Below are 25767 nucleotides of genomic sequence, written 5' to 3'. Positions count from 1 at the left end.
ATTAACCTTTTCGATATCTGGCTCTAATGATTACAGCGAGTTTCAGCAATCGCGTTTCGATATGTTTCTATAATCGTTGATCGGTTTTATAATTTCGACGTGTATCGAAATTAATGAAACTCGTGTATTGAATTTTTTCGTTCGGTAATTACGGCGGTTGAAAATCGGGGATATTGGAGTTGGGCTTTTCTTATTGGGAGTTTGAGGAAATATGGGAAATTGGGAAATTGGGAAATTGGGAAATTGGGAAATTAGGGAATTGAGAAATTGGGAAATTGGGGAATTTGGAATTTGAGGAATTTGCGATTTGGGAAATTTGGGATTTGGGAAATTTGGGATTTGGGGAATTTGGGATTTGAGGAATTTGGGATTTGGGAAATTTGGGATTTGGGAAATTTGGGATTTGGGGAATTTGGGATTTGGGGAATTTGGGATCTGGGGAATTTGGGATTTGGGGAATTTGGGATTTGGGGAATTTGGGATTTGGGGAATTTGGGATTTGGGGAATTTGGAATTGGGGGGATTTGGGATTTGGGGAATTTGAAATTGGGGGGATTTGGAATTGGGGAATTTGGAATTGAGGGAATTTGGAATTTGGAGAATTTGGAGAATTTGGAGAATTTGGAGAATTTGGAGAATTTGGAGAATTTGGAGAATTTGGAATTTGGGGAATTTGGAATTTGGGGAATTTGGGATTTGGGGAATTTGGGATTTGGGAAATTTGGAATTTGGGAAATTTGGAATTTGGGAAATTTGGAATTGGGGATTTGCAATTGGGGGGATTTGGGATTTGGGGAATTTGGAATTGGGGGGATTTGGAATTGGGGAATTTGGAATTGGGGGAATTTGGAATTTGGAAAATTTGGAGAATTTGGAATTTGGAGAATTTGGAATTTGGGAAATTTAGAATTTGGGGAATTTGGAAATTAGGAAATTAAGAAATTGGGAAATTGGAGAATTGAGAAATTAGGGAATTGAGAATTTGGGAATTTAGGAATTTTGAAGTATAGAAAGTTAGAAATTGGACAATGTTAAATTTTCTGCATTACCAAATATTTTATCTGCAAGTGAAACTCCCATACGAGTCTCCAAAATTTTTAGTACTATATAATAAGTAGATTTAAATAAATATAAACAGGTGTAATCCACACTCGTATAATAAATATTTATCACAAATCGTTTACAGTGGTTTACCGAACATTCATACATTCATCCCGAATTATTAAATTTAATCATGTATATCCATTACCGAAACTAATTTCGTATCGAAATTAATGAGAGATTGTTGGTTGCATCATTAACAAATGACTACTACTCAATTACAAATTATATCTCCAGCAAAATAAAGCCGACGTTGGTAGATAAATATTACCTCCCGAAACGAACAACTTCGCGGAATATGTAATTAACAAAGTATAACGGCATTACGTACTTCGGTAGATAACTAAATGAAGCCAACGTTAATTGCGTAATCATCGTGGATAAATTACAAATTTAATCGTTAAATTCAATCGCTGATTAAATCTACTCGATACGAGCTGTTGTTCGAGTTCTTTATAGGGTAATTAAAGAGTGCTCGATTAAAAAACTAGGCGGCCTTACGGTCGGTAAAAGTTTAATTAAATATTAAATAAACAGCTTAGCTCGCGCACTTTTCTCTCCCACGGTTAATCCGTGGGAAAATTACAAGGTGAGAGTACAGTCGAAACAAAGAAAAATTCTTCAAATAATAATTATAATTTTTCGAACGTCAGGAGGTAAGAAAAATAAACAAGAATAAATAGAACTTTTTTTATAATATGATGTTGATGGGGGAAAAAAATTATTAACTAGGGAATTTTGGAACTGTGAATTTTTGGATCTAGGGAAATTAGGATCTGATAATTTAGGGTCTAGGGAATTTTGGATCTGAGAATTTAGGGTCAAGAGAATTTTGGAACTATGCAATTTTGGATCTAGGGAAATTTGGATCTGAGAATTTGGGAACTATGCAATTTTTGATCTAGGGAAATTTGGATCTGAGAATTTGGGAACTATGCAATTTTGGATCTAGGGAAATTTGAATATGAGAATTTAGGGTCTACGGAATTTTGGAACTATACAAATTTGGATCTAGGGACATTTGGATTTGAGAATTTAGGAACTATGGAATTTTGGAACTATGCAGTTTTGGATCTAAGAAAACTTGGATCTGAGAATTTAGGGTCTAGGGAATTTTGGAACTGTACACATTTGGATCTAGGGAAATTTGGATCTGAGAATTTAGGAACTAGGGAATTTTAGAACTATGCAATTGTGGATCTAGGGAAATTTGGATCTGAGAATTTAGGGTCTAGGAAATTTTGGACCTGAGAATTTAGGGTCTAGGGAATTTTGGAACTATGCAATTTTGGATCTAGAGAAATTTGGATCTGAGAATTTAGGAACTATGGAATTTTGGAACAAGAAAATTTTGGATCTAAGGAATTTTGAAGCTATGTTATTTTGGATCTAGGGAAATTTGGATCTGAGAATTTGGGAACTAGGGAATTTTGGAACTATGCAATTTTGGATCTGGAGAAATATGAATCTAAGAATTTAGAAACTATGGAATTTTGGAACATGGAAATTTTGGATCTAGGGAATTTTGAAACTATGCAATTTTGGATCTTATTATTTTGGAACTAGGGAATTTCCGAACTGTGGAATTTTGGAACTGTCAAATTTGGGAACAAGAGAATTTTTAAATTACAGTTCTAATTTGGGCACCGAAAAATTTAAGAACTAGAGAATTTGGGTACTAGGGAATTTAGCAATGTGGTAATTAGAGAACTAGGGAATTTGGAAATTTGGGAGGTAGGGAATTTGGAAGCTATGGAATTTGGGAACTAGGGAATTTGGTAATTTGGTAATTAGAGAACAAGGTAATTTGGGAATTTTAGGACTAGGAAATTTGGACCTAAGGAATTCTGAAAATAAGAAATTTTTGAACTAGACACATTTAATTATTAACAAACCCTAAATTAAAAAATGACGAACAAACGACAAAATTTAAGAATTAATACCTTGAAACTGTACTTTAAAAAGTAAGAGAGAACTTCATTCATTTCATACAAGATTTACGCATTACCTTCATTTACCCTTGTTCATCTCTGTCCAAACAACTTCCGCGTTTCAACCCCGTGTTTTTCCATTAAGCACTCTATTTCGTGGCATCAACGGATTACGTAATAAACAAACATTGAAGAGATAAAATCCTTAACATCGACAAAAAACAGAATCCACGAATTACCTCTCGCGGAAGTGATCGTCCCCCTTAAAAAGCTACTTTACCCTTCTAACCGTGAACAAACATTTGGTTTGCGAAAACCCTTAACTCAAACGAATCTCTCGTTTTCATTCCGTGGAACAAGTTTTGAAACATCGCGAACCTTCGAGTATTCTCGAAGGACAGGGAACGTGAGTTCTTCGCGGTTGAAACTTTCCCACGCGAAAACGAATCTATAATGAGCGTGAAGTTTCCACTTCCGAAGGAATTATTCCGTTATCCCTGAACCTGTTGAATTCCCGCTGTTTCAATCCGCTGTTCTTTCGTAAACATTAATGGCGCAATTCCAATTGCAACTTTCAAACTCGAGTGGACAAAATGCAAGCGTTTTACATTCATTCGAGGCTTACCACAATTCGGCAAAACATTCTGACGCGTTTGGAAAATGCTAAGAGTCCGCGAGACGCCATTAAGCTCGAAGTCACGTGACCGGTCACGTGGCGATACCGGTGCAAGTATGAAACTTTGATATTTTTCGCTTGGTTGGTGTCAAACTTTTACCAATGGATTTCTGGTGCTTTTCTGGTTAAAACGAGACCAAACACGATGTGGTTTGAACTATTTTTACTGGTTTATCAATTTTGAACGCGCGAAAATATGGAATAAAAATAATTTAATTATGAACTTCGCCATTTTGTTTGACAGAACATAGAAGTAGAATATGAGGATTAGTATATGATTTTATACATTTGCAAGAGAATATAAATTAAATTTTTAAATATGATTAACTGTTTAACTAACTGTTTAACTAACTGTTTAACTAACTGTTTGACTAACTGTTTAACTAACTGTTTAACTAACTGTTTGACTAAATGTTTAACTAACTGTTTAACTAACTGTTTAACTAACTGTTTAACTAACTGTTTGACTAACTATTTAACTAATTGTTTAACTAACTGTTTGACTAACTGTTTAACTGACTGTTTAACTAACTGTTTAATTAACTGTTTAATTAACAGTTTGACTAACTATTTAACTAACTGTTTAATTAACTGTTTAATTAACAGTTTGACTAACTATTTAACTAACTGTTTAACTAACTGTTTAACTAACTGTTTAACTAACTGTTTAACTAACTGTTTAATTAACAGTTTGACTAACTATTTAACTAACTGTTTAACTAACTGTTTAACTAACTATTTAACTAACTGTTTAACTAACTCTTTAACTAACTGTTTAATTAACTGTTTGACTAACTGTTTAACTAACTGTTTAACTAACTGTTTAACTAACTGTTTAACTAACTATTTGATTAACTATGTAATTAACTGTTTAACTAACTGTTTAACTAACTGTTTACCTAAATCGACACTATACAGTAATAACAAAGAAATATCTTACAGTAATTCAGTAAACTATTCAACTAAGAAATGATAAGGTTGCAGCAGCAAAAATAGCTTCTGAAGTATGAAAACGTTTCGATGCAATTTGCAATGTTGTTGTAAAACAACGCCTACACAATCCCCTACGGTGTAGCTATTAACAGCCGTTGCAAGCCTAGCAGGCCCATCTTAACGTAATCGATCTCCTCTTCAACCTCCACGTCCCTTGTGTCTCTATTGTACACACACGTGTTTGCACGCGTACATCACGGAAGGGCAACTCAGTGTTTTGGCTATAAGACCGTAAACAATGGCGGCAACTGTGCCGAGAGAGCGAACACATGCAAGTGGATTTAACGGTCAAGCAATATGGGGAGAAAGACGAACCTGCGGCTTTTAATTAGAATTAATTTATGGCTGACCGCGTGAAAGCTTCTTAAACCGATTGACCTTTCATTCATTGAGTTTCGTGATACGTGAAGATCTATGCAAAATGCAGATGTATTCGTATAATTTAATATTAATTATTTAATGTGTAGTTTAATGGTTTTAGGTTATGTGTTCGGCAATTCAATGACTTAGTGGTGCAACTATTGGACAATTTGACAATTTGATAATTTGACAGTTTGGCAGTTTGATAATTTGACAATTTGATAATTTAATAATTTGGCAATTTGATAATTTGACAATTTGACAATTTGACAATTTGACAATTTTACAGTTTGACAGTTTGACAATTTGACAATTTGACAATTTGACAATTTGACAATTTGATAATTTAATAATTTGGCAATTTGATAATTTGATAATTTGATAATTTGATAATTTGATAATTTGATAATTTGATAATTTGATAATTTGACAATTTGACAATTTTACAGTTTGACAGTTTGACAATTTGACAATTTGATAGTTCGACAATTTGATAGCTTGACAATTTGATAATTTGACAATTTGATAATTTGACAATTTGATAGTTTGACAATTTGATAGTTTGACAATTTAACAATTTGACAGTTTGACAATTTGACAATTTGATAGCTTGAAAATTTGATAATTTGACAATTTGATAGTTTGACAATTTGATAGTTTGACAATTTGACAGTTTGACAATTTGACAATTTAACAACTTAATAGTTTGACAATTTGATAGCTTGACAATTTGATAGCTTGACAATTTGATAATTTGACAATTTGATAGTTTGACAATTTGATAGTTTGGCAATTTGATAGTTTGACAATTTGACAGTTTGACAATTTGACAATTTAAAAGTTTGACAATTTAACAATTTATCAATTTTACAATTTTATAGCTTGACCGTTTGACAGTTTGACAGTTTGACAATCTGACAATTTGACAATTTAACAATTTGACAGTTTGACAATTTGACAATTTGACAATTTGACAATTTGACAATTTAAAAGTTTGACAATTTAACAATTTATCAATTTTACAATTTTATAGTTTGACAGTTTGACAGTTTGACAGTTTGACAATCTGACAGTTTAACAATTTAAAAGTTTGACAATTTGACAGTTTGACAATTTGTCAATTTGACAATTTTACAATTTGACATTCTAACAATTTGACAATTCAAGAATTTAATAATTCCCAAGTTCAAAACATCAAAAATTTGCATAATCTTGAAAAGTAAAGAGAATGTAGAAATTTCAAAATTTGAAAGTCGTTTGAAATTATTCGAAAACACCGAAGTGCACTTCGCCTTTACCGAGATTTACGTGTCTATCGACTACATCGGGTAATCAAGAAGCAATTAATACGTGAGCGCGGAGTACGGCTGTAATATGTATAACACGTACTGCGTTATAGCAGCGCCAACTGTAACGCAATTTAAAATTACGACTCCACCGACACACATACGTTCACTGCAGCTTACGTAAATGAACATACATCAACGAATTTCGCTTTATTTATTTGTAAGTTAGCAATTAAATTGCGAATTTCGCGCTCCCTGTTAAATCATCTGGTTTAAATTCAACGAATCATCATTTTCGAACGTAATAAATGTTACCAAGAATATCGCTAAGATTTTGCTGTAATTTTTATTCTTCTGCAGTTAAAGGATGATTTTTAAACTGAATATGTGAAAGGATATAACATAATTTACAAGATTTAATATAATATAATTCATCAAATTTAATATTGTATAATTTTTTAAAATTTGTAACATAACCCATAAAATTTGCAACATAACCTATAAAATTTGATATACAACAATTTATAAAATTTGCTACAATGAACAAGATTGAAAAGTCACAAAACTTGAAGCATAAAAAATTGATCAATTCGAAGATTTAATTTGGAAACCCCTTTAAACACGAAGAGCCGAGGGCAGTGGCACGTTTGCCCGACATTGACGTTCAATGCCGTTGAAAACTGAACGATGAAAAACTTTGAAACTAACCGAAAATCAATAGCACGTTGATATATCGAATTCAGCCACGGGCTGCTGGTTACAATAGGCAGCAATCACCTGTACCGAAATTGAAATCATGATTTTATTTGCTGTTATCCAATTTGCGTCGAACATCGAGCGGGAAGCGGTGAGAATAGAGATCAATTAGCGTTACATTCATTTATTTGCGTGTTAGATATCCAGGTTTCTATATGCAGCCAACGTCACGGCGAAAATTAGTATCGTAGCGAAGTACATGTCGACCTACTTAACACGTTTCCGTAATTGGAGAGTTTTCCACCTCGAGAATTTTTTACTGTTGCGCAGTGTTTTAGTAACATTCTTTTAATTCCGGATTCCGGCAATTCGATTATTTGTACAGAGTATGTTGGGGAAGTAACGGAAGTTAAATTAAGGGAAAACTAGCGCCTTCTATTAAAGCGTGTTATCTGAAAATAGTATACCTCTTCTGCAGAACATAGCAATCATTATTGTGAGATAGAACGAATAGATTTACAGATGTTACTTTAATACCGATTAAAGTTGTGGCGGTTCGTACGCTCATCGCTAGACGGCGCATGAGACTTGACTTTCTCGCGAGTACTCAAGGAGCCCTCCCACACAGTATGTCGGAAAAGTAACGGAACTTAAATTTAAGGAAAACTAGCGCCATCTATTAAAACATGTTATCTGAAAACAGTATACCCTACAAAACACAACAATCATTGGAATCGAGCAACGAATTGTAAACTTATAGCGTTTAATGCGACAGAACCTTCCGTCACCGTGTCACAAAATCACGAGCAAGCGCAACAAATTGCTCGCGTTGAATATTGCGAGGATCTTATCAAAACAGCACGACGAAACTGTACATTCCTGGAATCAATTGTAACTAGTGATGGGACTTGGTGCTTCAAGTCTGAACCTCGAACAAAGCGCCAAAGTGCTACGTGGAAATCTCCAGGCTCTCCAAAATCAAAAAATTGCGATTCCAGAAGTCCCGAGAGAAGACAATGTTAATTTGCTTCTACGATTCTGAAGAAATTATACTTCAGGAATTCGTTCCACAGGGATGAAATGTTAATGGCGAATATTATCTGGGTGTTATGGAACGTTTGTTGAAGAGGATCGTTCGTGAAGCCCGAATATCGAGCGCCGAATATGACACCATGCGTCGTAATTCCACGCGTTGTAATTTCTCGCTTCGTAGTTCCTCGCGTTATTAACTCCATGCGTCGTAATTGCATGCGATATAATTCCTCGCGCTGTAATACCATGCCTTGTAACTTCTACGCGTTGTAATTCCACGCGTCCGTAATTCCACGCGTCATAATTCCACGCGTTGTAATTCTACGCGTTATTAATTCCACGCGTTATAATTCCACGCGGTATTAATTCCATGCGTCGTAATTTCACGCGTTGTAATACCATGCCCTGCACTTCTACGCGTTGTAATTCCACGCGTCATAATTCCACGTGTTATTAATTCCACGCGTCGTAATTCCATGCGCCATAATTCCCCGCGTTGTAATACCATGCCCTGCACTTCTACGCGTTGTAATTCCACGCGTCCGTAATTCCACGCGTCCGTAATTCCACGCGTCCGTAATTCCACGCGTCCGTAATTCCACGCGTCATAGTTCCACGCGTCATAATTCCACGCGTCATAATTCCACGCGTTGTAATTCTACGCGTTATTAATTCCACGCGTCGTAGTGTTATTAATTTCATGCGCCGTACTCCTACGCACTTTAATTCCACGCACCGTAATTCCACGCGTTATAATTCCTCGCGTTGTAATTCCACGCGTTATTAATGTGAAAATTGTATAATTCTTGCTAATTATATTGCACAAGTGCTATTATCTTTAACAATTTTGCTACCTATTTTTTATTACTTATAACAACAATTTTGTCATTTATTATATTTAACACTAAATGTAACAATAAGCTTCTAATAAAAATTTCATTATTTATTATATTTAACAGTAAACTTAATAAGCTTATTTAACCCTTACATTTACCTCCTTAAATTTAACGCATAAACTCTCTCTCCATAATAAAAAACCAACAAGATAAAATAGAGAAATTAAACAGAGCCGCATAATATTTTCGAAGCAGAATATTTGCATAAAACATGCACGTCGGAACGGGGTCGTATAACAAACGTAACATTACAGGATAGCTTAACTGAAACTCGCAGTTGAAGTAAACTGGTCGATCATAAATCAAGCATCAAACGAAAACACGAAACTGGAACTGTTGTCAGTGATATAACCACACAAGTGGTCAGCCATCAAGTGTACGCTAGGCAACGCGTTGGAAACGTAATTCGATATCAACAACAGTGGCATTGCGGTGAGAGTATCAGCTGTTACTCTCTCTTGAAATGTTCACTTTTTTATGTAGATAAATTCTGTCAATTAGATGTTAAATTAAACATGCTGTCGGAAATATCAGTTACTAGGCGTTCATTTTCGTTCGTACACCGTTTATTGTTCTTTTGTTGTTTTTTTATTGGAAATTGCAATACTTTTTATTGCTCTTCAATATTTTATTGCTGCGGAATATTGTTTTTTATTACATTTGATTACAATGTTAGTAATATATTTTTTTTGTATTTTGTAAGTGCAATATTTTGATGACGAACATTTTTTTAATTTCTCTGTGTTGCTAAACTTCTTAATTTGCAAAAATGCAATAAATACTAAATTTCTCAATTTTTAAATTTGGTAACTTGCAACACAAATTGTATTTCTATCGCTAAACTTTGCTAATAAGAATTTTCAAGATCTTCAACTTTGAAAAACAACCCTCACACATAAAACCCCAGATCTATAAAAAGTACATAAAAGTACCTCTTGAAGAATCGGAAAAAAGAGTAAATAATGATTGGAATTTCCTAATATTTAATGATAAATCAATAACCAAAAGAAAAAGAAAGATATGAGGCACAGTTCAAAGGGTTAATGAAAATGTTATAAACGTCGATGTAAATAATTGTCACATTGAATATACGAAATTGCCGTCACTTAATCACCAAGGTACACATTGAAGTGTTAACGATTTGGAGTACACTCACCAAGATGAGATACCATCAAATATAATCGTCTTCTTCGACGACTGAAGTAAATGAACCACTTAACGAACAGCGTGTCAAGAGAGGTCGTGCGAGACACGAGCAATAAGGGGTTAAGTTGATTAACGCGGAGAAAATAGTGGCAGACGGGGAAATTTGCTCTTCGAGTTTTCGATGTTAATAGAATGGCCATTTTGCGGATATTTCGCAATCACAATTTTTATTTAATACACCAATTTTTTTCTTATACTTAAAGGCTCAAAAACCTGCGATTTAAAATATTTTTTACAAGGCTAACTTTTTAAACTTTTTAAACTAAATTTTTTTCAATTATATATGTAACTGTAGTGACTTCTTTTTGGAAATTATTTTATAATTTCATATGGAGACTTCTTTTTGGAAATTATTTTATAATTTCATATAGAGACTTCTTTTTGGAAATTATTTTATAATTTCATATAGAGACTTCTTTTTGGAAATTATTTTATAATTTCATATAAAGACTTCTTTTTGAAAATTATTTTATAATTGTCTGATTTTATTTTATTAATTTTAGATTTATTGGATGATTTATTAAAATTTCGTGTTGTTTTAAAATTAACATATTCTTCCCTAAATTAACATAATTTGTGTAAATTCAGAAATTCAGCATAAAATGTTAAAACGACCTTCCCCATAAAACGCAGAATTAACCTAGAAGAACTAATAGGCAAAAAGAGGACATTATAAACACGTTTCTTCTGCACAACCGAAGAATTTCCCAGAATGCTTGTGTCAGAGCTTGTAACGATTTGTACATTAATAGCTGAAAGCCACGGAATACTCATTAACTCTCCCTTGATGGTCTTTCGCTTCTTTTAACTGCTCATTAGCTATTTATACCGTCGTCACTCTGTTAGCCGCATGTTTCATCGTGTTCTTCAACGTTGGCGTGGCACGTGCGTCAACATTCTTGGTAGGGATTAAATTTTATTTTCGTCATTTCACTCTGTGCGAAAGGATCTATACATAGATGTCGAAGGTAAAAAATTCTTACTTAACAAAATTAATAAAAAGCAATTTTACATATTTTTCATTGGTAAATTTTCACATATTCACATACTCGGAAATTCACATATTTAGATGTTCAGATGTTCACATGTTCACATATTCACATATCCACACATTCACATATTGACACATTCACATATTCACATATTCACATATTCACATATTCACATATTCACATATTCACGTATTCACACATTCACATATTCACACATTCACATATTCACACATTCACATATTCACATATTCACATATTCACATATTCACATATTCACATATTCACATATTCACATATTCACATACTCACATATTCACATATTCACATATTCACATATTCACATATCCACACATTCACATATGCACACATTCACATATTCATACATTCACAAATCCACATATTGACATATCCACACATTTACATATGCACACATTCGCATATTCACACATTCACATATTCATACATTCACAAATCCACATATTCACATATCCATACATTCACATATTCAGACATTCACACATTCACATATTCCCACATCCACATATTCACATATCCATACATTCACATATTCAGACATTCACACATTCACACATTCACATATTCCCACATCCACATATTCACATATCCACATATTCACACATTCATATATTCATACATTCACATATTCACACATTCACGTATTCACATATTCATATATTCATATATTCACATACCCACACATTCACATATTCATATATTCACATATTCACACATTCACACATTCACACATTCACACATTCACATATTTACAAATTCTGTTCACAATTCATTCATCATTTGCTATTTCCAAATCTTATCTTCACTAAATGCTAATTTACCTAACATGTTCTCAAACCAACAGTTCATCAGTACTTACGAAAGAAGGCTCAGTAAAAAAATTAGTTTGTCACACATGTACGGTTGTTGAAAACGACAAGTGTCACGTTCGAAACGGTACAAATGGCGCAGCAAGGACGTCCCAAGAGAATCCAGCTCTCGAAATTTCGCTGACTTCCGCATTTATCGCCTCTCGTCGACCGCGTTTCAACGCGGAAATATTTCTCGAGGATCCAATTCGACAGAGAATATCCGAGATGACTCGCGATATTATCGCGTCCAAGCTCGAGGATTATCCTGCCATTGGTTTTCAATCGAGGCTGCTCCGATGGACGAACGGGTCTCTGCATTTCGTGTGTACAAAGTATGCTTGTTCGAGGCGAATCGGGAAATTGGTTTTCCGTGATGCCGAGCATTTGTAACCTGGGTCTTTGAACTAAATGGAATGCCCTTGTATCGTTGACGTAGTTACATACTACTCGTTTCATTCATTCGAAAGACCAACTCTTACGATTCGGTTAAACATTTTTTCCCTGACTTGTAAATAAAATACTTCTCTTACTATAATTCGGTAAAACATTCTGATGAGTTTGGTAAATGGTAAAAGTTCGCGGGACGCCATTAAGATCGAAGTCACACGACCGGTCACGTGATCGGTCACGTGGCAATACCGATGCAAGTATGAAACTTTAATATTTTTCACTCGATTGTTGTCAAACTTTTACCAATGGATTGCTGGTCTTTTTGCGATTAAAATGAGACCAAACACGATGTGATTTGAACTGTAAACACCGGTTTAATCGACGATTATCAGTTTCGAACGCGGGGAAATATGGAATAAAATTTAATGAACTTTAGAATTGTGTTTGATAGGACGCATTAGAATATGAGGATTAGTAATTTTATACATTTCGAATATAAATTTTTATTGAGTACTGTTTGGTAATCTACCGTCAGTAAAATCGATTGTTATTAAACAGTGGTTATTAACCAGTTTATCAATTTATCGCCCGATATTCATCCAGTGATTTATGGCTATGATACACCGATCAAAAACGTGAAACAGTGAAAAAGCTCATGAAAATCCAGTGAATTTTTCAGCTGAAATCCGCTTAAAATCCCCCGTGGCTAAAGTCAAAAGTCCATACTGATATTATCGAAATTATAACTTTGGAACCGAAATCCCCGGTTAATTTCTGATAAGCTCTTTACAAAATACGGGAACGAAACTTTTCATTTTATTTCGGGGTTGAACAAAGAGCGAGCGAAACAAGATTCGCTAACTTCCTCAAACGATTACTTTATTCGGCGAATTAAATTCGAAACTTCTTCGAAACGCTAATTAGCAATTTCGATCGAATTACACAATTAAACGGGGAAGGATACAAGTGGCGAGTACATGAATTAATTGCCTGTTTATGCAGACCGAATCTGTTTCGCTGTAACATGTTCCTTCAAACGTATCCTCTGTACGACTTCCCTATCGCAATTACAATGTATCCTTTTGATCTTCTGCACGGCCCGAATAAACAATAGTCGCAATGTACAATTGTTATTCAGCTGAGCCTTTGCAACCTCGAGTGCGTGAATATTTGTTGAATAATTCCGCCGACGGATCTATTCATTTGTTATTCTTTCTTTGAATATGTTACGGACGAGAAATTCGAAGTACGAACAGGCAAAATTATAGGAATACCTTCTACAAAGAGATTTTGATATTTTCCATGCAAAAATCATGATTTTTAGGTTAGGAAAGTTACGTTATAACATTTTAAGAGTTTTAATTTTTCGATATTTATAATATGCGATATATTTAGATTTTTAGATGTTTTTATATATTGCAGAAATTTTCTTTGCAAAAATTATGATTTTTAGGTTAGGAAAGTTAGGTTATAAGATTTTGAGAGTTTTAATTTTTCGATATTTATAATATGCGATATATTTAGATTTTTAGATGGTTTTATATATTGCAGAAAAATGGATTTAGAGAGTTTTGTATTGGAGACTGAATATTGTACTCCAATTTTTATATTTATAATTTAATTTTTATATTTAATTTTTGTTATAATTAACTTTGTTAATTTAACTCTGTCATAACTTCGTTAATTCATAAAATAACTAATAATTAATTTTGTTAATTTAATTTTGTTATAACTTTGTTAATATATAAAATACCTAATAATTAACCTTGTTAATTTAACTCTGTTATAACTTTATTAATGTACAAAATAATTAACAATTAACCTTGTCAACTTAACTCTGTTATAACTTTGTTAATGTATAAAATAATTAACAATTAACCTTGTTAACTTAACTCTATCATAACTTTGTTAATGTATAAAATAATTAACAATTAACCTTGTTAACTTAACTCTGTTATAACTTTGTTAATGTATAAAATAATTAACAATTAACCTTGTTAACTTAACTCTGTTATAACTTTGTTAATGTATAAAATAATTAACAGTTAACCTTGTTAACTTAACTCTGTTATAACTTTGTTAATGTATAAAATAATTAACAGTTAACCTTGTTAACTTAACTCTGTTATAACTTTGTTAATGTACAAAATATTTAACAATTAACCTTGTTAACTTAACTCTGTTATAACTTTGTTAATGTACAAAATAATTAACAATTAACCTGGTTAACTTAACTCTATAATAACTTTGTTAATTCATAAAATAATTAACAATTAACCTTGTTAACTTAACTCTGTCATAACTTTATTAATATATAAAATATTTAACAATTAACCTTGTTAATTTAACTCTGTCATAACTTTGTTAATGTATAAAATAGCTAACATTTAACCTTGTTAACTTAACTCTGTTATAACTTTGTTAATTCATAAAATAACTAATAACTAACTTCGTTAACTTAACTCAATTATAACCTTATTAATTTATAAAATAAAAAATATCCATCCCTACCAATAACTTAAAATAAATCCCCACATCAACCACACTAAACTAACAACATTTCACCATTTATTAACAATTAATTGAAAGTTTTCAACTCAGTTTGAAATTCCTAATAAACCGTGAAACAAGGTAAAGCAGTAGGTGGCAGTATATCAGAAGTGTCCTCATTCAAAGAAGGCATAAAGTCAACCATCAAATAGTTCATCGAGGTAGAAGGTTCCTGATAACTTCCGTAATTCGGTATTTCCGGTACACTCGCGGCTATGTACGTATGCAAATCCTCCAGCAGGCAGTTCCTTGATCCTGTCACTGAAAGTTTCACGGCTCGAAGTAACTCGCCGTCATGGCGTATTTCGGCCAGATCAATGATAACAACTGCCATGAATCGTATTCCCTGGCGTAGTTTATTGCCAGCGAAGTTTGCGATGCCGACAGAACTTCGTGATAGATATTTTTGTCTGCGGATTTTGACGGCACGCTTAAAGATTTAGAAAGCACAATCTTTGTACACGTTGAACTTATAAAAGTTTGACAAGTTTATTTTTTAAATTTCAGAAGTAATTTTGCTGCTTTTTATCTTGATAGATGTCTTTATTTTTTAAACAGTAGGATGCGTGATACGAGGATTTGCTCTCTGCGCATGCGCAGTCAGATTCCAATATGGCGGCTTACGATCTTATCGAGAGACTCGTATTTAAGATAATTTTAGAAAATTATTGAATACAACGATTGTAAATGAAGAAAATTTGTTATGTAGTTCAATATAAAGATGGCACAAACTGTTTTAAATATAAAATTTTTAATTTTAGTATGAATTTCAATGTAAAATGATAGAACATTTATCTCTGATACCAGGTGCAATGTTTCTTCTATACATTAAATTAAAAATTATTGAACTAAGAAAGATTATCGAAAGAGAATGAAAGTCCAATATTTAAGAGAAGAAATGTTAAAAAATAATTGAAGTAAAATAATAAAAAGTTGCGAAAAATCCAGTTTATCGAAGCACTGTTTTCCCGTGGAGCAAGAAAGCATCAAACTAGACCGTCAGAAAATTCCGATTGGATTCCCTCGACCACGATGCCGGAGTGTGAGTTTTTTCAATTAAATCGGCAACGATAAATTCGCGTCAGTCGACGAGAACGAACAGCCGTACTTGGCAACGATCGAACTCAACCGAACTGAAGAAGATCCCAGGAAATACGTCGACTTTAACGACACGGTGATAATGCGACACCGGTGTCTGTCGATGGCATCCGGCTCTATTGGGTTTTGATACAGTCTCAAGCTGCAACCAACGTAATCTGACGTTGAATAGGAAATTAATTACATGAGCCGAAGACCTCAGGTATACAGGACTCTATTAAGTAGGCGTACGCCTTTGTAACAAAGAGCTAAAAGCTTTCTGATATCTAATAAACTTTAACCTGTGAAATTGTTTGGAAACTTGTTTTAATTAACTTGAATGGTCAGGTTTATGGGGGTTTAAATAATCGGACGTAGACGCTTTAATAACTGGGACTTAAATGCATCGCAGATTTACTGGGACCTAAATAACTGTAATATCTTAAATAGGTTAACTATGACTTAAATAGCTGTAATATGACTTAAATAACTGGGTAGTAAATATGACTAGGTGTAATAGCTGGGGGTTAAATAGATTTAATAGGTGGACTTGAATAACTGGGTATAATATGATTTAAATAACAAGATGGCTACTGTGACTTAAATAATTTGATGTTAATAAAATTTAAATAATTTGTTGCAATAATTATTATACTTTACTAGTTGTTACAATTATTGTTCAAATCATAATTCAATGATGACTGTATCCATAATTTATTTAAATTACAATTGCTGCTAACTTTAAGTCAATTTCTGGAGAATTTGTTCAAATAAAATTTAATAATAATTTTCTAAAAAATTATATGAATATTTAATTTTAATATGCACATATTTTTTAATATTATTTATTAACCATCTTAAAGGTAGTTTTTCTTAAATTAGTAAAAGCTATGATTTCATTTTTATTTAACCTTATTTTACTTCTTTTTTTTTTTAATTTTCAAAGTAGTTTAATTGTATTTATAGTAAACTTCTAAATTATTTATCTTTAAGTGCATATTTTCTAAAATATTATTATCAAATATTATAAAGAATTTAACACAGAACTAAATGCATGTGTGTTCATATTTTTAAAAAAGTAAGGTTAGGTTAATAATGCACAAAACAAAGAATTTAACAAAAAATTAAATACATGTGTGTCCATATTTTTAAAAAAGTAAGGTTAGGTCAATAATACACAAAACAAAGAATTTAACAAAAAACTAAATTCATGTGTGTTCATATTTTAAAAAAAGTTAGGTTAAGTCAATAATACATAAAACAAAGAAAACTAAATCCATGTGAGTCCAAAATTTTAAAGAGGTTATGTTACAAACTAAAAAAGATGAAATTGAATATAAATAATGAAATTATAATTGTGTACATTAATATAATCTCCTACTGAAAGCAGAGGAAAATGTTTTAACATGGTAAAAACATTTTAATAAAGCGCAACCTTTCATGCCATTACAAATATTGTAAAACGTGTTAAATTCTTGCAGTACGTTATCAATGAAATTATCAGATACGTTTACAATAACAGAGAATATATTTGAAACCAATTTTAAAGGGGGTGCAAAATTTCTTCATAATTATTTTGCAATCACAATTGCAAGAGTCAAATTAACAAAATAACTTTGAATAGTCAGAAATGTTCAATAGTCTAACCACGTGGATTTTCAAGAAGTAAAAAATGTAAAGGAAAAACTTACCTAAATAACGTTGTAGGAAAAAGTGAACGAACCCCTTATCCAGTACACGATCACAGAAATTCCCATGCAAAAAGTTATCTGTCGATCGATGCACCACCGTGCTTTATCACCGTTTCGTTATGGTACAGATCCCCCGACACAAGCTTTAATCGTCAAGCGTATTCGTCGCGTGTCCGGTGAAAAGACAAAAAACCACCCGAATCGCACAGAAATCACGAACTCGCTAATCCTCGATCGATGTCGGTCAACGCACACAAATAAAACATCTTCGTCGAAGCACTCTCTTCATTTTTCGAATCCGTCGTAATTGGACAACCGACTTCTCGATATCCGAAGCTCTTTTCCGGAGGGCTAATTAGGAGACGGGGTATTTTTCGAGGGTTTCTGGCAGCTTTGATCGAAGCGAAACTCGGCTGAGGTGTCGAAGGGGTTGCGCGGGAAAATCAGCCGGGCTTCTCGTTAGGATGGTGCGCAGAAAAGCAGCAAAAATCAGCCGACTGGCTGCGTGGCGGCGTTGTTGCTGTCCGCGGAGACACTACGGGTCGACGTCGTTTCCAACCCCCGGGTTTCCAATTTCCCAACCCCTGCTGCTACCGAAATGCTGCCCTCCCTCCCGCTTTCGCTCGTGCGTTCTTCACAATCGCGCTGCCGGACGATGGTTCGATGCGACCGGTGATTTGGAATAAATTTGTTCTTTCAGCCTCCGCCTCGTATTTCGACGCTGTTTTTTTCTGCACATAGTGTTGCGTAGCAGATTCAATTGAAGTTTTTCTGCTAAAACGCGTTACTCTAGAGCAGAAGTCCTTTTTGGAGATAACTTTCGAAATACCAAGCGTACTTAATACACAGTACGAAAAATAATAGAACTTTTTAAGTAAAAAGAGAAGAATTAGTTATTTTGCTAAAATTAATTTTTCCTATTCAAAATACATTCTTTAGATACAAACACCCTTGTCATAGCTGCTTGGACTTCACTTCCTACGAAGAAATTATGGCGCGTGGTATTACAGGGCGGGGAATTACGGTGCCTGGAATTACGACGCATGGAATTAATAACGCGTGGAACTACGATGCGTAGAATTAATAACGCGTAGAATTACAACGCGTAGAATTATAACGCGTGGAATTACGGTGCGTGGAATTAAAGTGCGTAGAAGTGCGGCGCATGAAATTAATAACACGTGGAACTACGACGCGTGGAATTACAACGTGTGGAACTACGACGCACGGAATTAGTAACGCGTGGAATTATAACGCGTGGAATTAAAGTGCGTAGAAGTATGGCGCATGAAATTAATAACACGTGAAATTACGACGCATGGAATTAATAACGCGTGGAATTACAACGCGTGGAATTAACAACGCGTAGAATTACAACGCGTGGAATTACGGACGCGTAGAAGTTACAAAGCATGGTATTACAGCGCGAGGAATTATATCGCATGCAATTACGACGCATGGAGTTAATAACACGTGGAACTACGACGCGTGGAATTAATAACGCGTAGAATTACAACGCGTGGAATTATAACGTGTGGAATTACGGACGCATGGAATTACAAAGCGTAGAAGTGCAGGACATGGTATTACAACGCGGGGAATTATGGCGCATGGAATTACGACGCGTGGAACTGCGACGCGCGGAATTAATAACGCGTAGAATTCCAACGCGTGGAATTATGACGCGTGGAATTACGGACGCGTGGAATTACAACGCGTAGAAGTTACAAAGCATGGTATTACAGCGCGAGGAATTATATCGCATGCAATTACGACGCATGGAGTTAATAACGCGTGAAACTACAAAGCGAGAAATTACAACGCGTGGAATTACGACGCATGGTGTCATATTCGGCGCTCGATATTCGGTCCTCACGAACGATCCTCTTCCACAAATGTTCCATAACACCCAGATAATATTCGCCATTAACATTTCATCCCTGTGGAACGAATTCCCGAAGTATAATTTCTTCAGAATCGTAAAAGCAAATTAACATCGTCTTCTCTCGGGACATCTGGAATCGCAATTTTTTTAATTTTGGAGAGCCTGGAGATTTCCACGTAGCACTTTGGCGCTTTGTTCGAGATTCATACTTGAAGCACCAAGTCCCATCACTAGTTACAATTGATTCCAGGAATGTACAGTTTCGTCCGGCTGTTTTGATAAGATCCTCGCAATATTCGACGCGAGCAATTTGTTGCGCTTGCCCGTGATTTTGTGACACGGTGACGGAAGGTTCTGTCGCATTAAACGCTATAAGTTTACAATTCGTTGCTCGATTCCAATGATTGTTGTGTTTCGTAGGGTATACTGTTTTCAGATAACATGTTTTAATAGATGGCGCTAGTTTTCCTTAAATTTAAGTTCCGTTACTTTTCCGACATACTGTGTGGGAGGGCTCCTTGAGTACTAGCGAGAAAGTCAAGTCTCATGCGCCGTCTAGCGATGAGCGTACGAACTTCCACAACTTTAACCAGTGTTAGAGTAACGTTCTGTAAATCTATTCGTTCTACCTCACAATAATGATTGCTGTGTTCTGCAGAAGAGATATACTATTTTCAGATAACACGTTTTAATAGAAGGCGCTAGTTTTCCTCAAATATAAAAACTTCCGTTACTTTTCCGACATGCCGTATAATTCTCTTTTTCATTTAAGAAAACAATTTAAATACCGCAGATTATTTTTAACACGAAAATTCGAAAAATATTCCAACTGCCTCCCGAAAACATTAAGAATTCAGAGTCTGAAAATTTAAAACATCTCTTCGAGCTTAAAAGCCCTAAAAAGGTTCTCAATCGTGAAAACGCTTGAAAGCTCGGCAACCTTCAATATCTAAAACGAACTTTCAAATGAAAGTTGCAACGTCCTTTTTTATCATTAACGAGACCATAGCTGGAAACAAAACGACACGAATAACGTGTACGAAGGATGCAACGATAACGAGTATAAAGAATGTCCCAAATATAATATCCATTAAATCGAACGAGTGAAATATGCTGCACGGTTCCAAAAGTATTGATTGTAACTCGAAATCCGGCGTAGCTTCTAACGATCCACGAACAAAACCGGATGTTCCGGGGGTAGAGATAACCACAGCGCCACGATAAATTCGCGATGCACTTTCTGTTTTACAGCGACATTCATTAACCCGGCGACGGGGGATGAAAAATGCAGCGGCCGCATAAACGAGTACAAAAGTGCTCTCTGGCTTGGTGGACAGTGTTGCAGCAGAGAGGAAAAAAATGAAAGAGAAAGAAAATGAAACAGAGAAACAAATCTAACGCGGGGTGAATGAGAACGGAACAGATCGCAAGGACGAATTCGGACGACGAAATCTTGGTAAAAGACTTTTGGGGAAGAAACAGCTGGTAAGTCAATTTTATTACATTTTACATTATTATTTGTATTAATACTGCTGAATTTTGTTAGATATAAATTTATATTAATTAATCAGTCAGTAGGAAAAATTAATAAGAACAGTGCTTAATGATGGACAAAATTAATAAGAATAATAATTGTTATTCAATAAAATTTCTAGCAATGAAGATTTTTGATGATGGATAAAATCACAAATAAAAATTGTAAATATCAAATAAAATTTCTGACATTTCTGAGCGCCGATTATGACAGCATGCGTCGTAATTCCACGCGTTGTAATTTCTCGCTTCGTAATTCCACGCGTTATTAACTCCACGCGTCGAAATTCTGTGCGCCATAATTCCCCGCGCTGTAATACCATGCCCTGTACTTCTACGCGTTGTAATTCCACGCGTCATAATTCGACGCGTTGTAATTCTACGCGTTATTAATTCAGCGCGTCGCAGTTCCACGCGTCGTAATTCCATGCGCCATAATTGCCCGCGTTGTAATACCATGCCCTGTACTTCTACGCGTTGTAATTCCACGCGTCCGTTATTCCACGCGTCGTAATTCCACGCGTTGTAATTCTACGCGTTATTAATTCCGCGCGTCGCAGTTCCACGCGTCGTAATTCCATGCGCCATAATTGCCCGCGTTGTAATACCATACCCTGTACTTCTACGCGTTGTACTTCTACGCGTTGTAATTCCACGCGTCATAATTCCACGCGTTGGAATTTTACGCGTTATTAATTCCGCGCGTCGCAGTTCCACGCGTCGTAATTCCATGCGCCATAATTGCCCGCGTTGTAATACCATGCCCTGTACTTCTACGCGTTGTAATTCCACGCGTCCGTTATTCCACGCGTCATAATTCCACGCGTTGGAATTCCACGCGTTATTAATTTCATGCGCCGTACTTCTACGCACTTTAATTCCACGCACCGTAATTCCACGCGTTAATAAATAAGTGATTAATGAACTTCAAAACTTGTTAAAAAAAATTGTAAAATATATATTTACATGTCCTATGGTCCTCAAACTAGATTTTATTAAAATACTTACTTCAATAACATTAAATGTATAATATACATAAAAATCTACTATTATTATATAATATAAATTAACAATTATATATAGCAAAGATTTGTTACAGAACCTCCAAAGATTTGGTTCATTTAATTCACCAACATATCTGCAAATCAAAATTATTCAATCAGCGTGTGTAACTTTGATTTCCCGGTGTGCGATGTTTAAACAGGATTTAATTCCATCGTTAAACAAACAAACGAGTAAATATGCCGCTGTTTGGAGCAACTCGATCCGTAATAACACGAGTATGTTTTCACGCGATACTTGTAAATGAGGACATTAACTATGCTTGTTATTGTAATAACCAATTTAGTAAGAAAGTCGAACGCCATTTTATGACGCCATCGCACAAAATGGCGGCTATGATGCATCCACGCGAAACTTCATATTTGACGAAATTATACAAAATTAAACTTATAATTTTATAAATGATGTGCATTTAAAAAGGGTTCGTTTAAAATAATTTAAATGAGTTCTACACAATTTTTCGCAAAGTGCGAATTAACTTCTCGAGTCACAAACGTACTGCAGCCGTACAAAATCAAGATGGCGCAGCGATCGCCTTCATCCGTCAAAAATAATAACTTCATGCGAGACAAAATTTAAAACCGCCACGTGTTCCGCGAATTTTGGCGAAGTTTTATCGTCGCTTCCAAATGAGAGGATAAGGGGGAAGGGAAGGCTTGTTAGCTAATGAGAGAATTTTAAATCTCCGGTAGAATGATGGTAACTCCGTGCTGGGATAATTACGTGGCAGGGTGGGCACGTAATTCCGACTGGAACTTTCGCAACTCGTAAAAACGAATAACGAAAAATCTCTGATAGTACAAATACTTCACGAATTCTTGAATTTCATTTGACTGTTCATATTTTAACGATCGACGTCTTTCCAGTTGTCGTACAATAATAATGACGTAGCAATGTTATACTTTGTTATTTTGGTGCAATATCAGTAGTGCAGTTAGGTTAGGTTGAGCTAGGTTATGTACTTATTATATTAGTACTGCTATATCATTAGTGTAGTTAGGTTAGGTTAGGTTAGTCTATATACTTATTATGTTAGTACTGCTATATCGCTAGTGTAGTTAGGTTAGGTTACATTAGCTCGAAAAAAGATAAACACTATATTTAAACAATCAACCATTCATCATAAACGAACCAAAATATTGCAGCATATCAAACAACAATTTTCTCTGCATCCATAACATTTATATAAAAATAAGAACACATGAATTTGTGATCATATTTTGTTTTCAATCAACTATGTATCAATTTAAAAAATAAAATGAATCCAGTTTGAATCTCGTGAACTCCATATCCGAACCGACCGAGGTGTAGGTCAAAAGTCATCGTTGACAGCGGGTTAAACCCGAGTCGAGTGTCGATTACGAACCCGAAGATCGAGAATCGAGTGTAGAGGGAATTTCGATTCGTCGCATCAACCCTGTCGACGAGGGTCGAGGTCGGAAGGTCAGGTACCGTTCGCTATTTAGAGCAGGACCTTGGGCGCTGTTCTTATCTCGAGAGCGCGAGAGAAAGAAAAAGGAGAGAAAAAAAAAATGGAAAGAGGTACACGCGATGTCGTGTCGAAAGATGCAAGGGAAAGTTTCTCGGCCAGAAGTGGTCACGTACCGGCTTTGTCAGACGCCGCCAATCTCCTCGAACGATCTAGCCTCGAAAAATCCTACTTTCTTAGGCACGCTGCCTTTCCCTTTCTCTGTCCTTCTCTCCCTAATACCCCTTTTCCTTCGTGATCGCTGACTTCATTTTCCTCCGCCTTTTTTTCTGCCTGATTGATTTTTTCCTCGAACCTTCACTTTGTTGCAAGTTCTCGCTTTTTTCTGCTTATCAGTACTTCAAATTTACTGACGATTTAGTTTAGGGGAGCCCTTTTATTGCTCTTTTCGGTATACCTTTTGCTGAATTATTTTTGATGCTTTGTACGAGGTATTTTATGTTGTGCATCGTTAAAGCTATCATTTTAATAATTAGTATAGTATAATGCTAGCTTTGACACTGTTTTGACTATATCTTTGTAAAAGACGTTTCATGAATATTATAACAGCATGTAAATACGATTTTAGGTATCATTTCAATAACTTAATTATCAAAGTGCAACATTATACTAGCTTACACTAGCTTTAATGAATGCACTAGCTTTGGCACTACGCGTAGTTTTCTAACACGTGGTAATCCAACGCGTAGTAGTGCAATACGTAATTCTACGCGTAGTAATGCAACGTATGGTAATCCAATGCATAGTAATCCAACGCGCAGTAATCCAACGCGTAGTAACCCAGCGTGCGAATATCCAACGCGTAGTAATCCACCACGTGGATATTTAACGCGCAGTAATCCAACGCGTAGTAATACAACGCGTGGTGATTCTACGCGTAGGAATCCAACGCGTGGAAATCTAACGCGTAGTAATGCAACGCGTGGTTATTCTACGCGTACTAATGCAACGTGTGGTAATCTAACGCGTAGTAATCCAACGCATAGTAATTCAACGCGTAGTAACCCAGCGTGCGAATATCCAACGCGTAGTAATCCAGCGCGTGGATATTCAACGCGTAGTAATCCAACGCGTAGTAATACAACACGTGGTAATTCTACGCGTAGGAATCCAACGTGTGGAAATCCAACGCGTAGTTAACCAACGCGTAGTAATGCAACGCGTGGTAATTCTACGCGTACCAATGCAACGTGTGGTAATCCAATGCGTAGTAATCCAACGCGTAGTAATCCAACGCGCAGTAACCCATCGTGTGAATATCCAACGCGTAGTAATCCAGCGCGTGGATATTCAACGCGTAGTAATCCAACGCGTAGTAATACAACACGTGGTAATTCTACGCGTAGGAATCCAACGTGTGGAAATCCAACGCGTAGTTAACCAACGCGTAGTAATGCAACGCGTGGTAATTCTACGCGTACCAATGCAACGTGTGGTAATCCAATGCGTAGTAATCCAACGCGTAGTAATCCAACGCGCAGTAACCCATCGTGTGAATATCCAACGCGTAGTAATCCAGCGCGTGGATATTCAACGCGTAGTAATCCAACGCGTAGTAATACAACACGTGGTAATTCTACGCGTAGGAATCTAACGCGTGGAAATCTGACGCGTAGTTAACCAACGCGTAGTAATGCAACGCGTGGTTATTCTACGCGTACTAATGCAACGCGTGGTAATTCTACGCGTACTAATGCAACGTGTGGTAATCTAACGCGTAGTAATCCAAGGCGTAGTAGTCCAACGCGTAGTAACCCATCGTGCGAATATCCAACGCGTAGTAATCCAGCGCGTGGATATTCAACGCGTAGTAATCCAACGCGTAGTAATACAACGCGTGGTAATTCTACGCGTAGGAATCCAACGCGTGGAAATCTAACGCGTAGTTAACCAACGCGTAGTAATGCAACGCGTGGTAATTCTACGCGTACTAATGCAACGTGTAGTAATCTAACGCGTAGCAATCAGAGCGCGAGGATTACGCGCGCTCAGCCACTAGGCTCGAGCTGTCGCTCTCGCGTCTGCGCATGCGCA

General features: G+C 35.4%; 1 long non-coding RNA gene across 1 annotated transcript in view; it reads right to left on the bottom strand.

The window, feature by feature from the left end:
* LOC143265889 (uncharacterized) overlaps positions 1–18312 on the bottom strand; it is an 81347-nt gene extending 63035 nt beyond the window's left edge. The window contains exon 1 of the long non-coding RNA XR_013040675.1: positions 17765–18312. This is a non-coding gene — a long non-coding RNA (uncharacterized LOC143265889). The remainder of the gene's footprint in view (positions 1–17764) is intronic.
* Between the last annotated feature and the right edge of the window lie 7455 nt (positions 18313–25767).

The sequence above is a fragment of the Megachile rotundata genome, chromosome 15, assembly GCF_050947335.1.
Source record: "Megachile rotundata isolate GNS110a chromosome 15, iyMegRotu1, whole genome shotgun sequence".
Classification (NCBI taxonomy): domain Eukaryota; kingdom Metazoa; phylum Arthropoda; class Insecta; order Hymenoptera; family Megachilidae; genus Megachile; species Megachile rotundata.
Note: the sequence above shows the minus strand (reverse complement) of the source record. Positions and strands in the feature narration are given on the sequence as shown.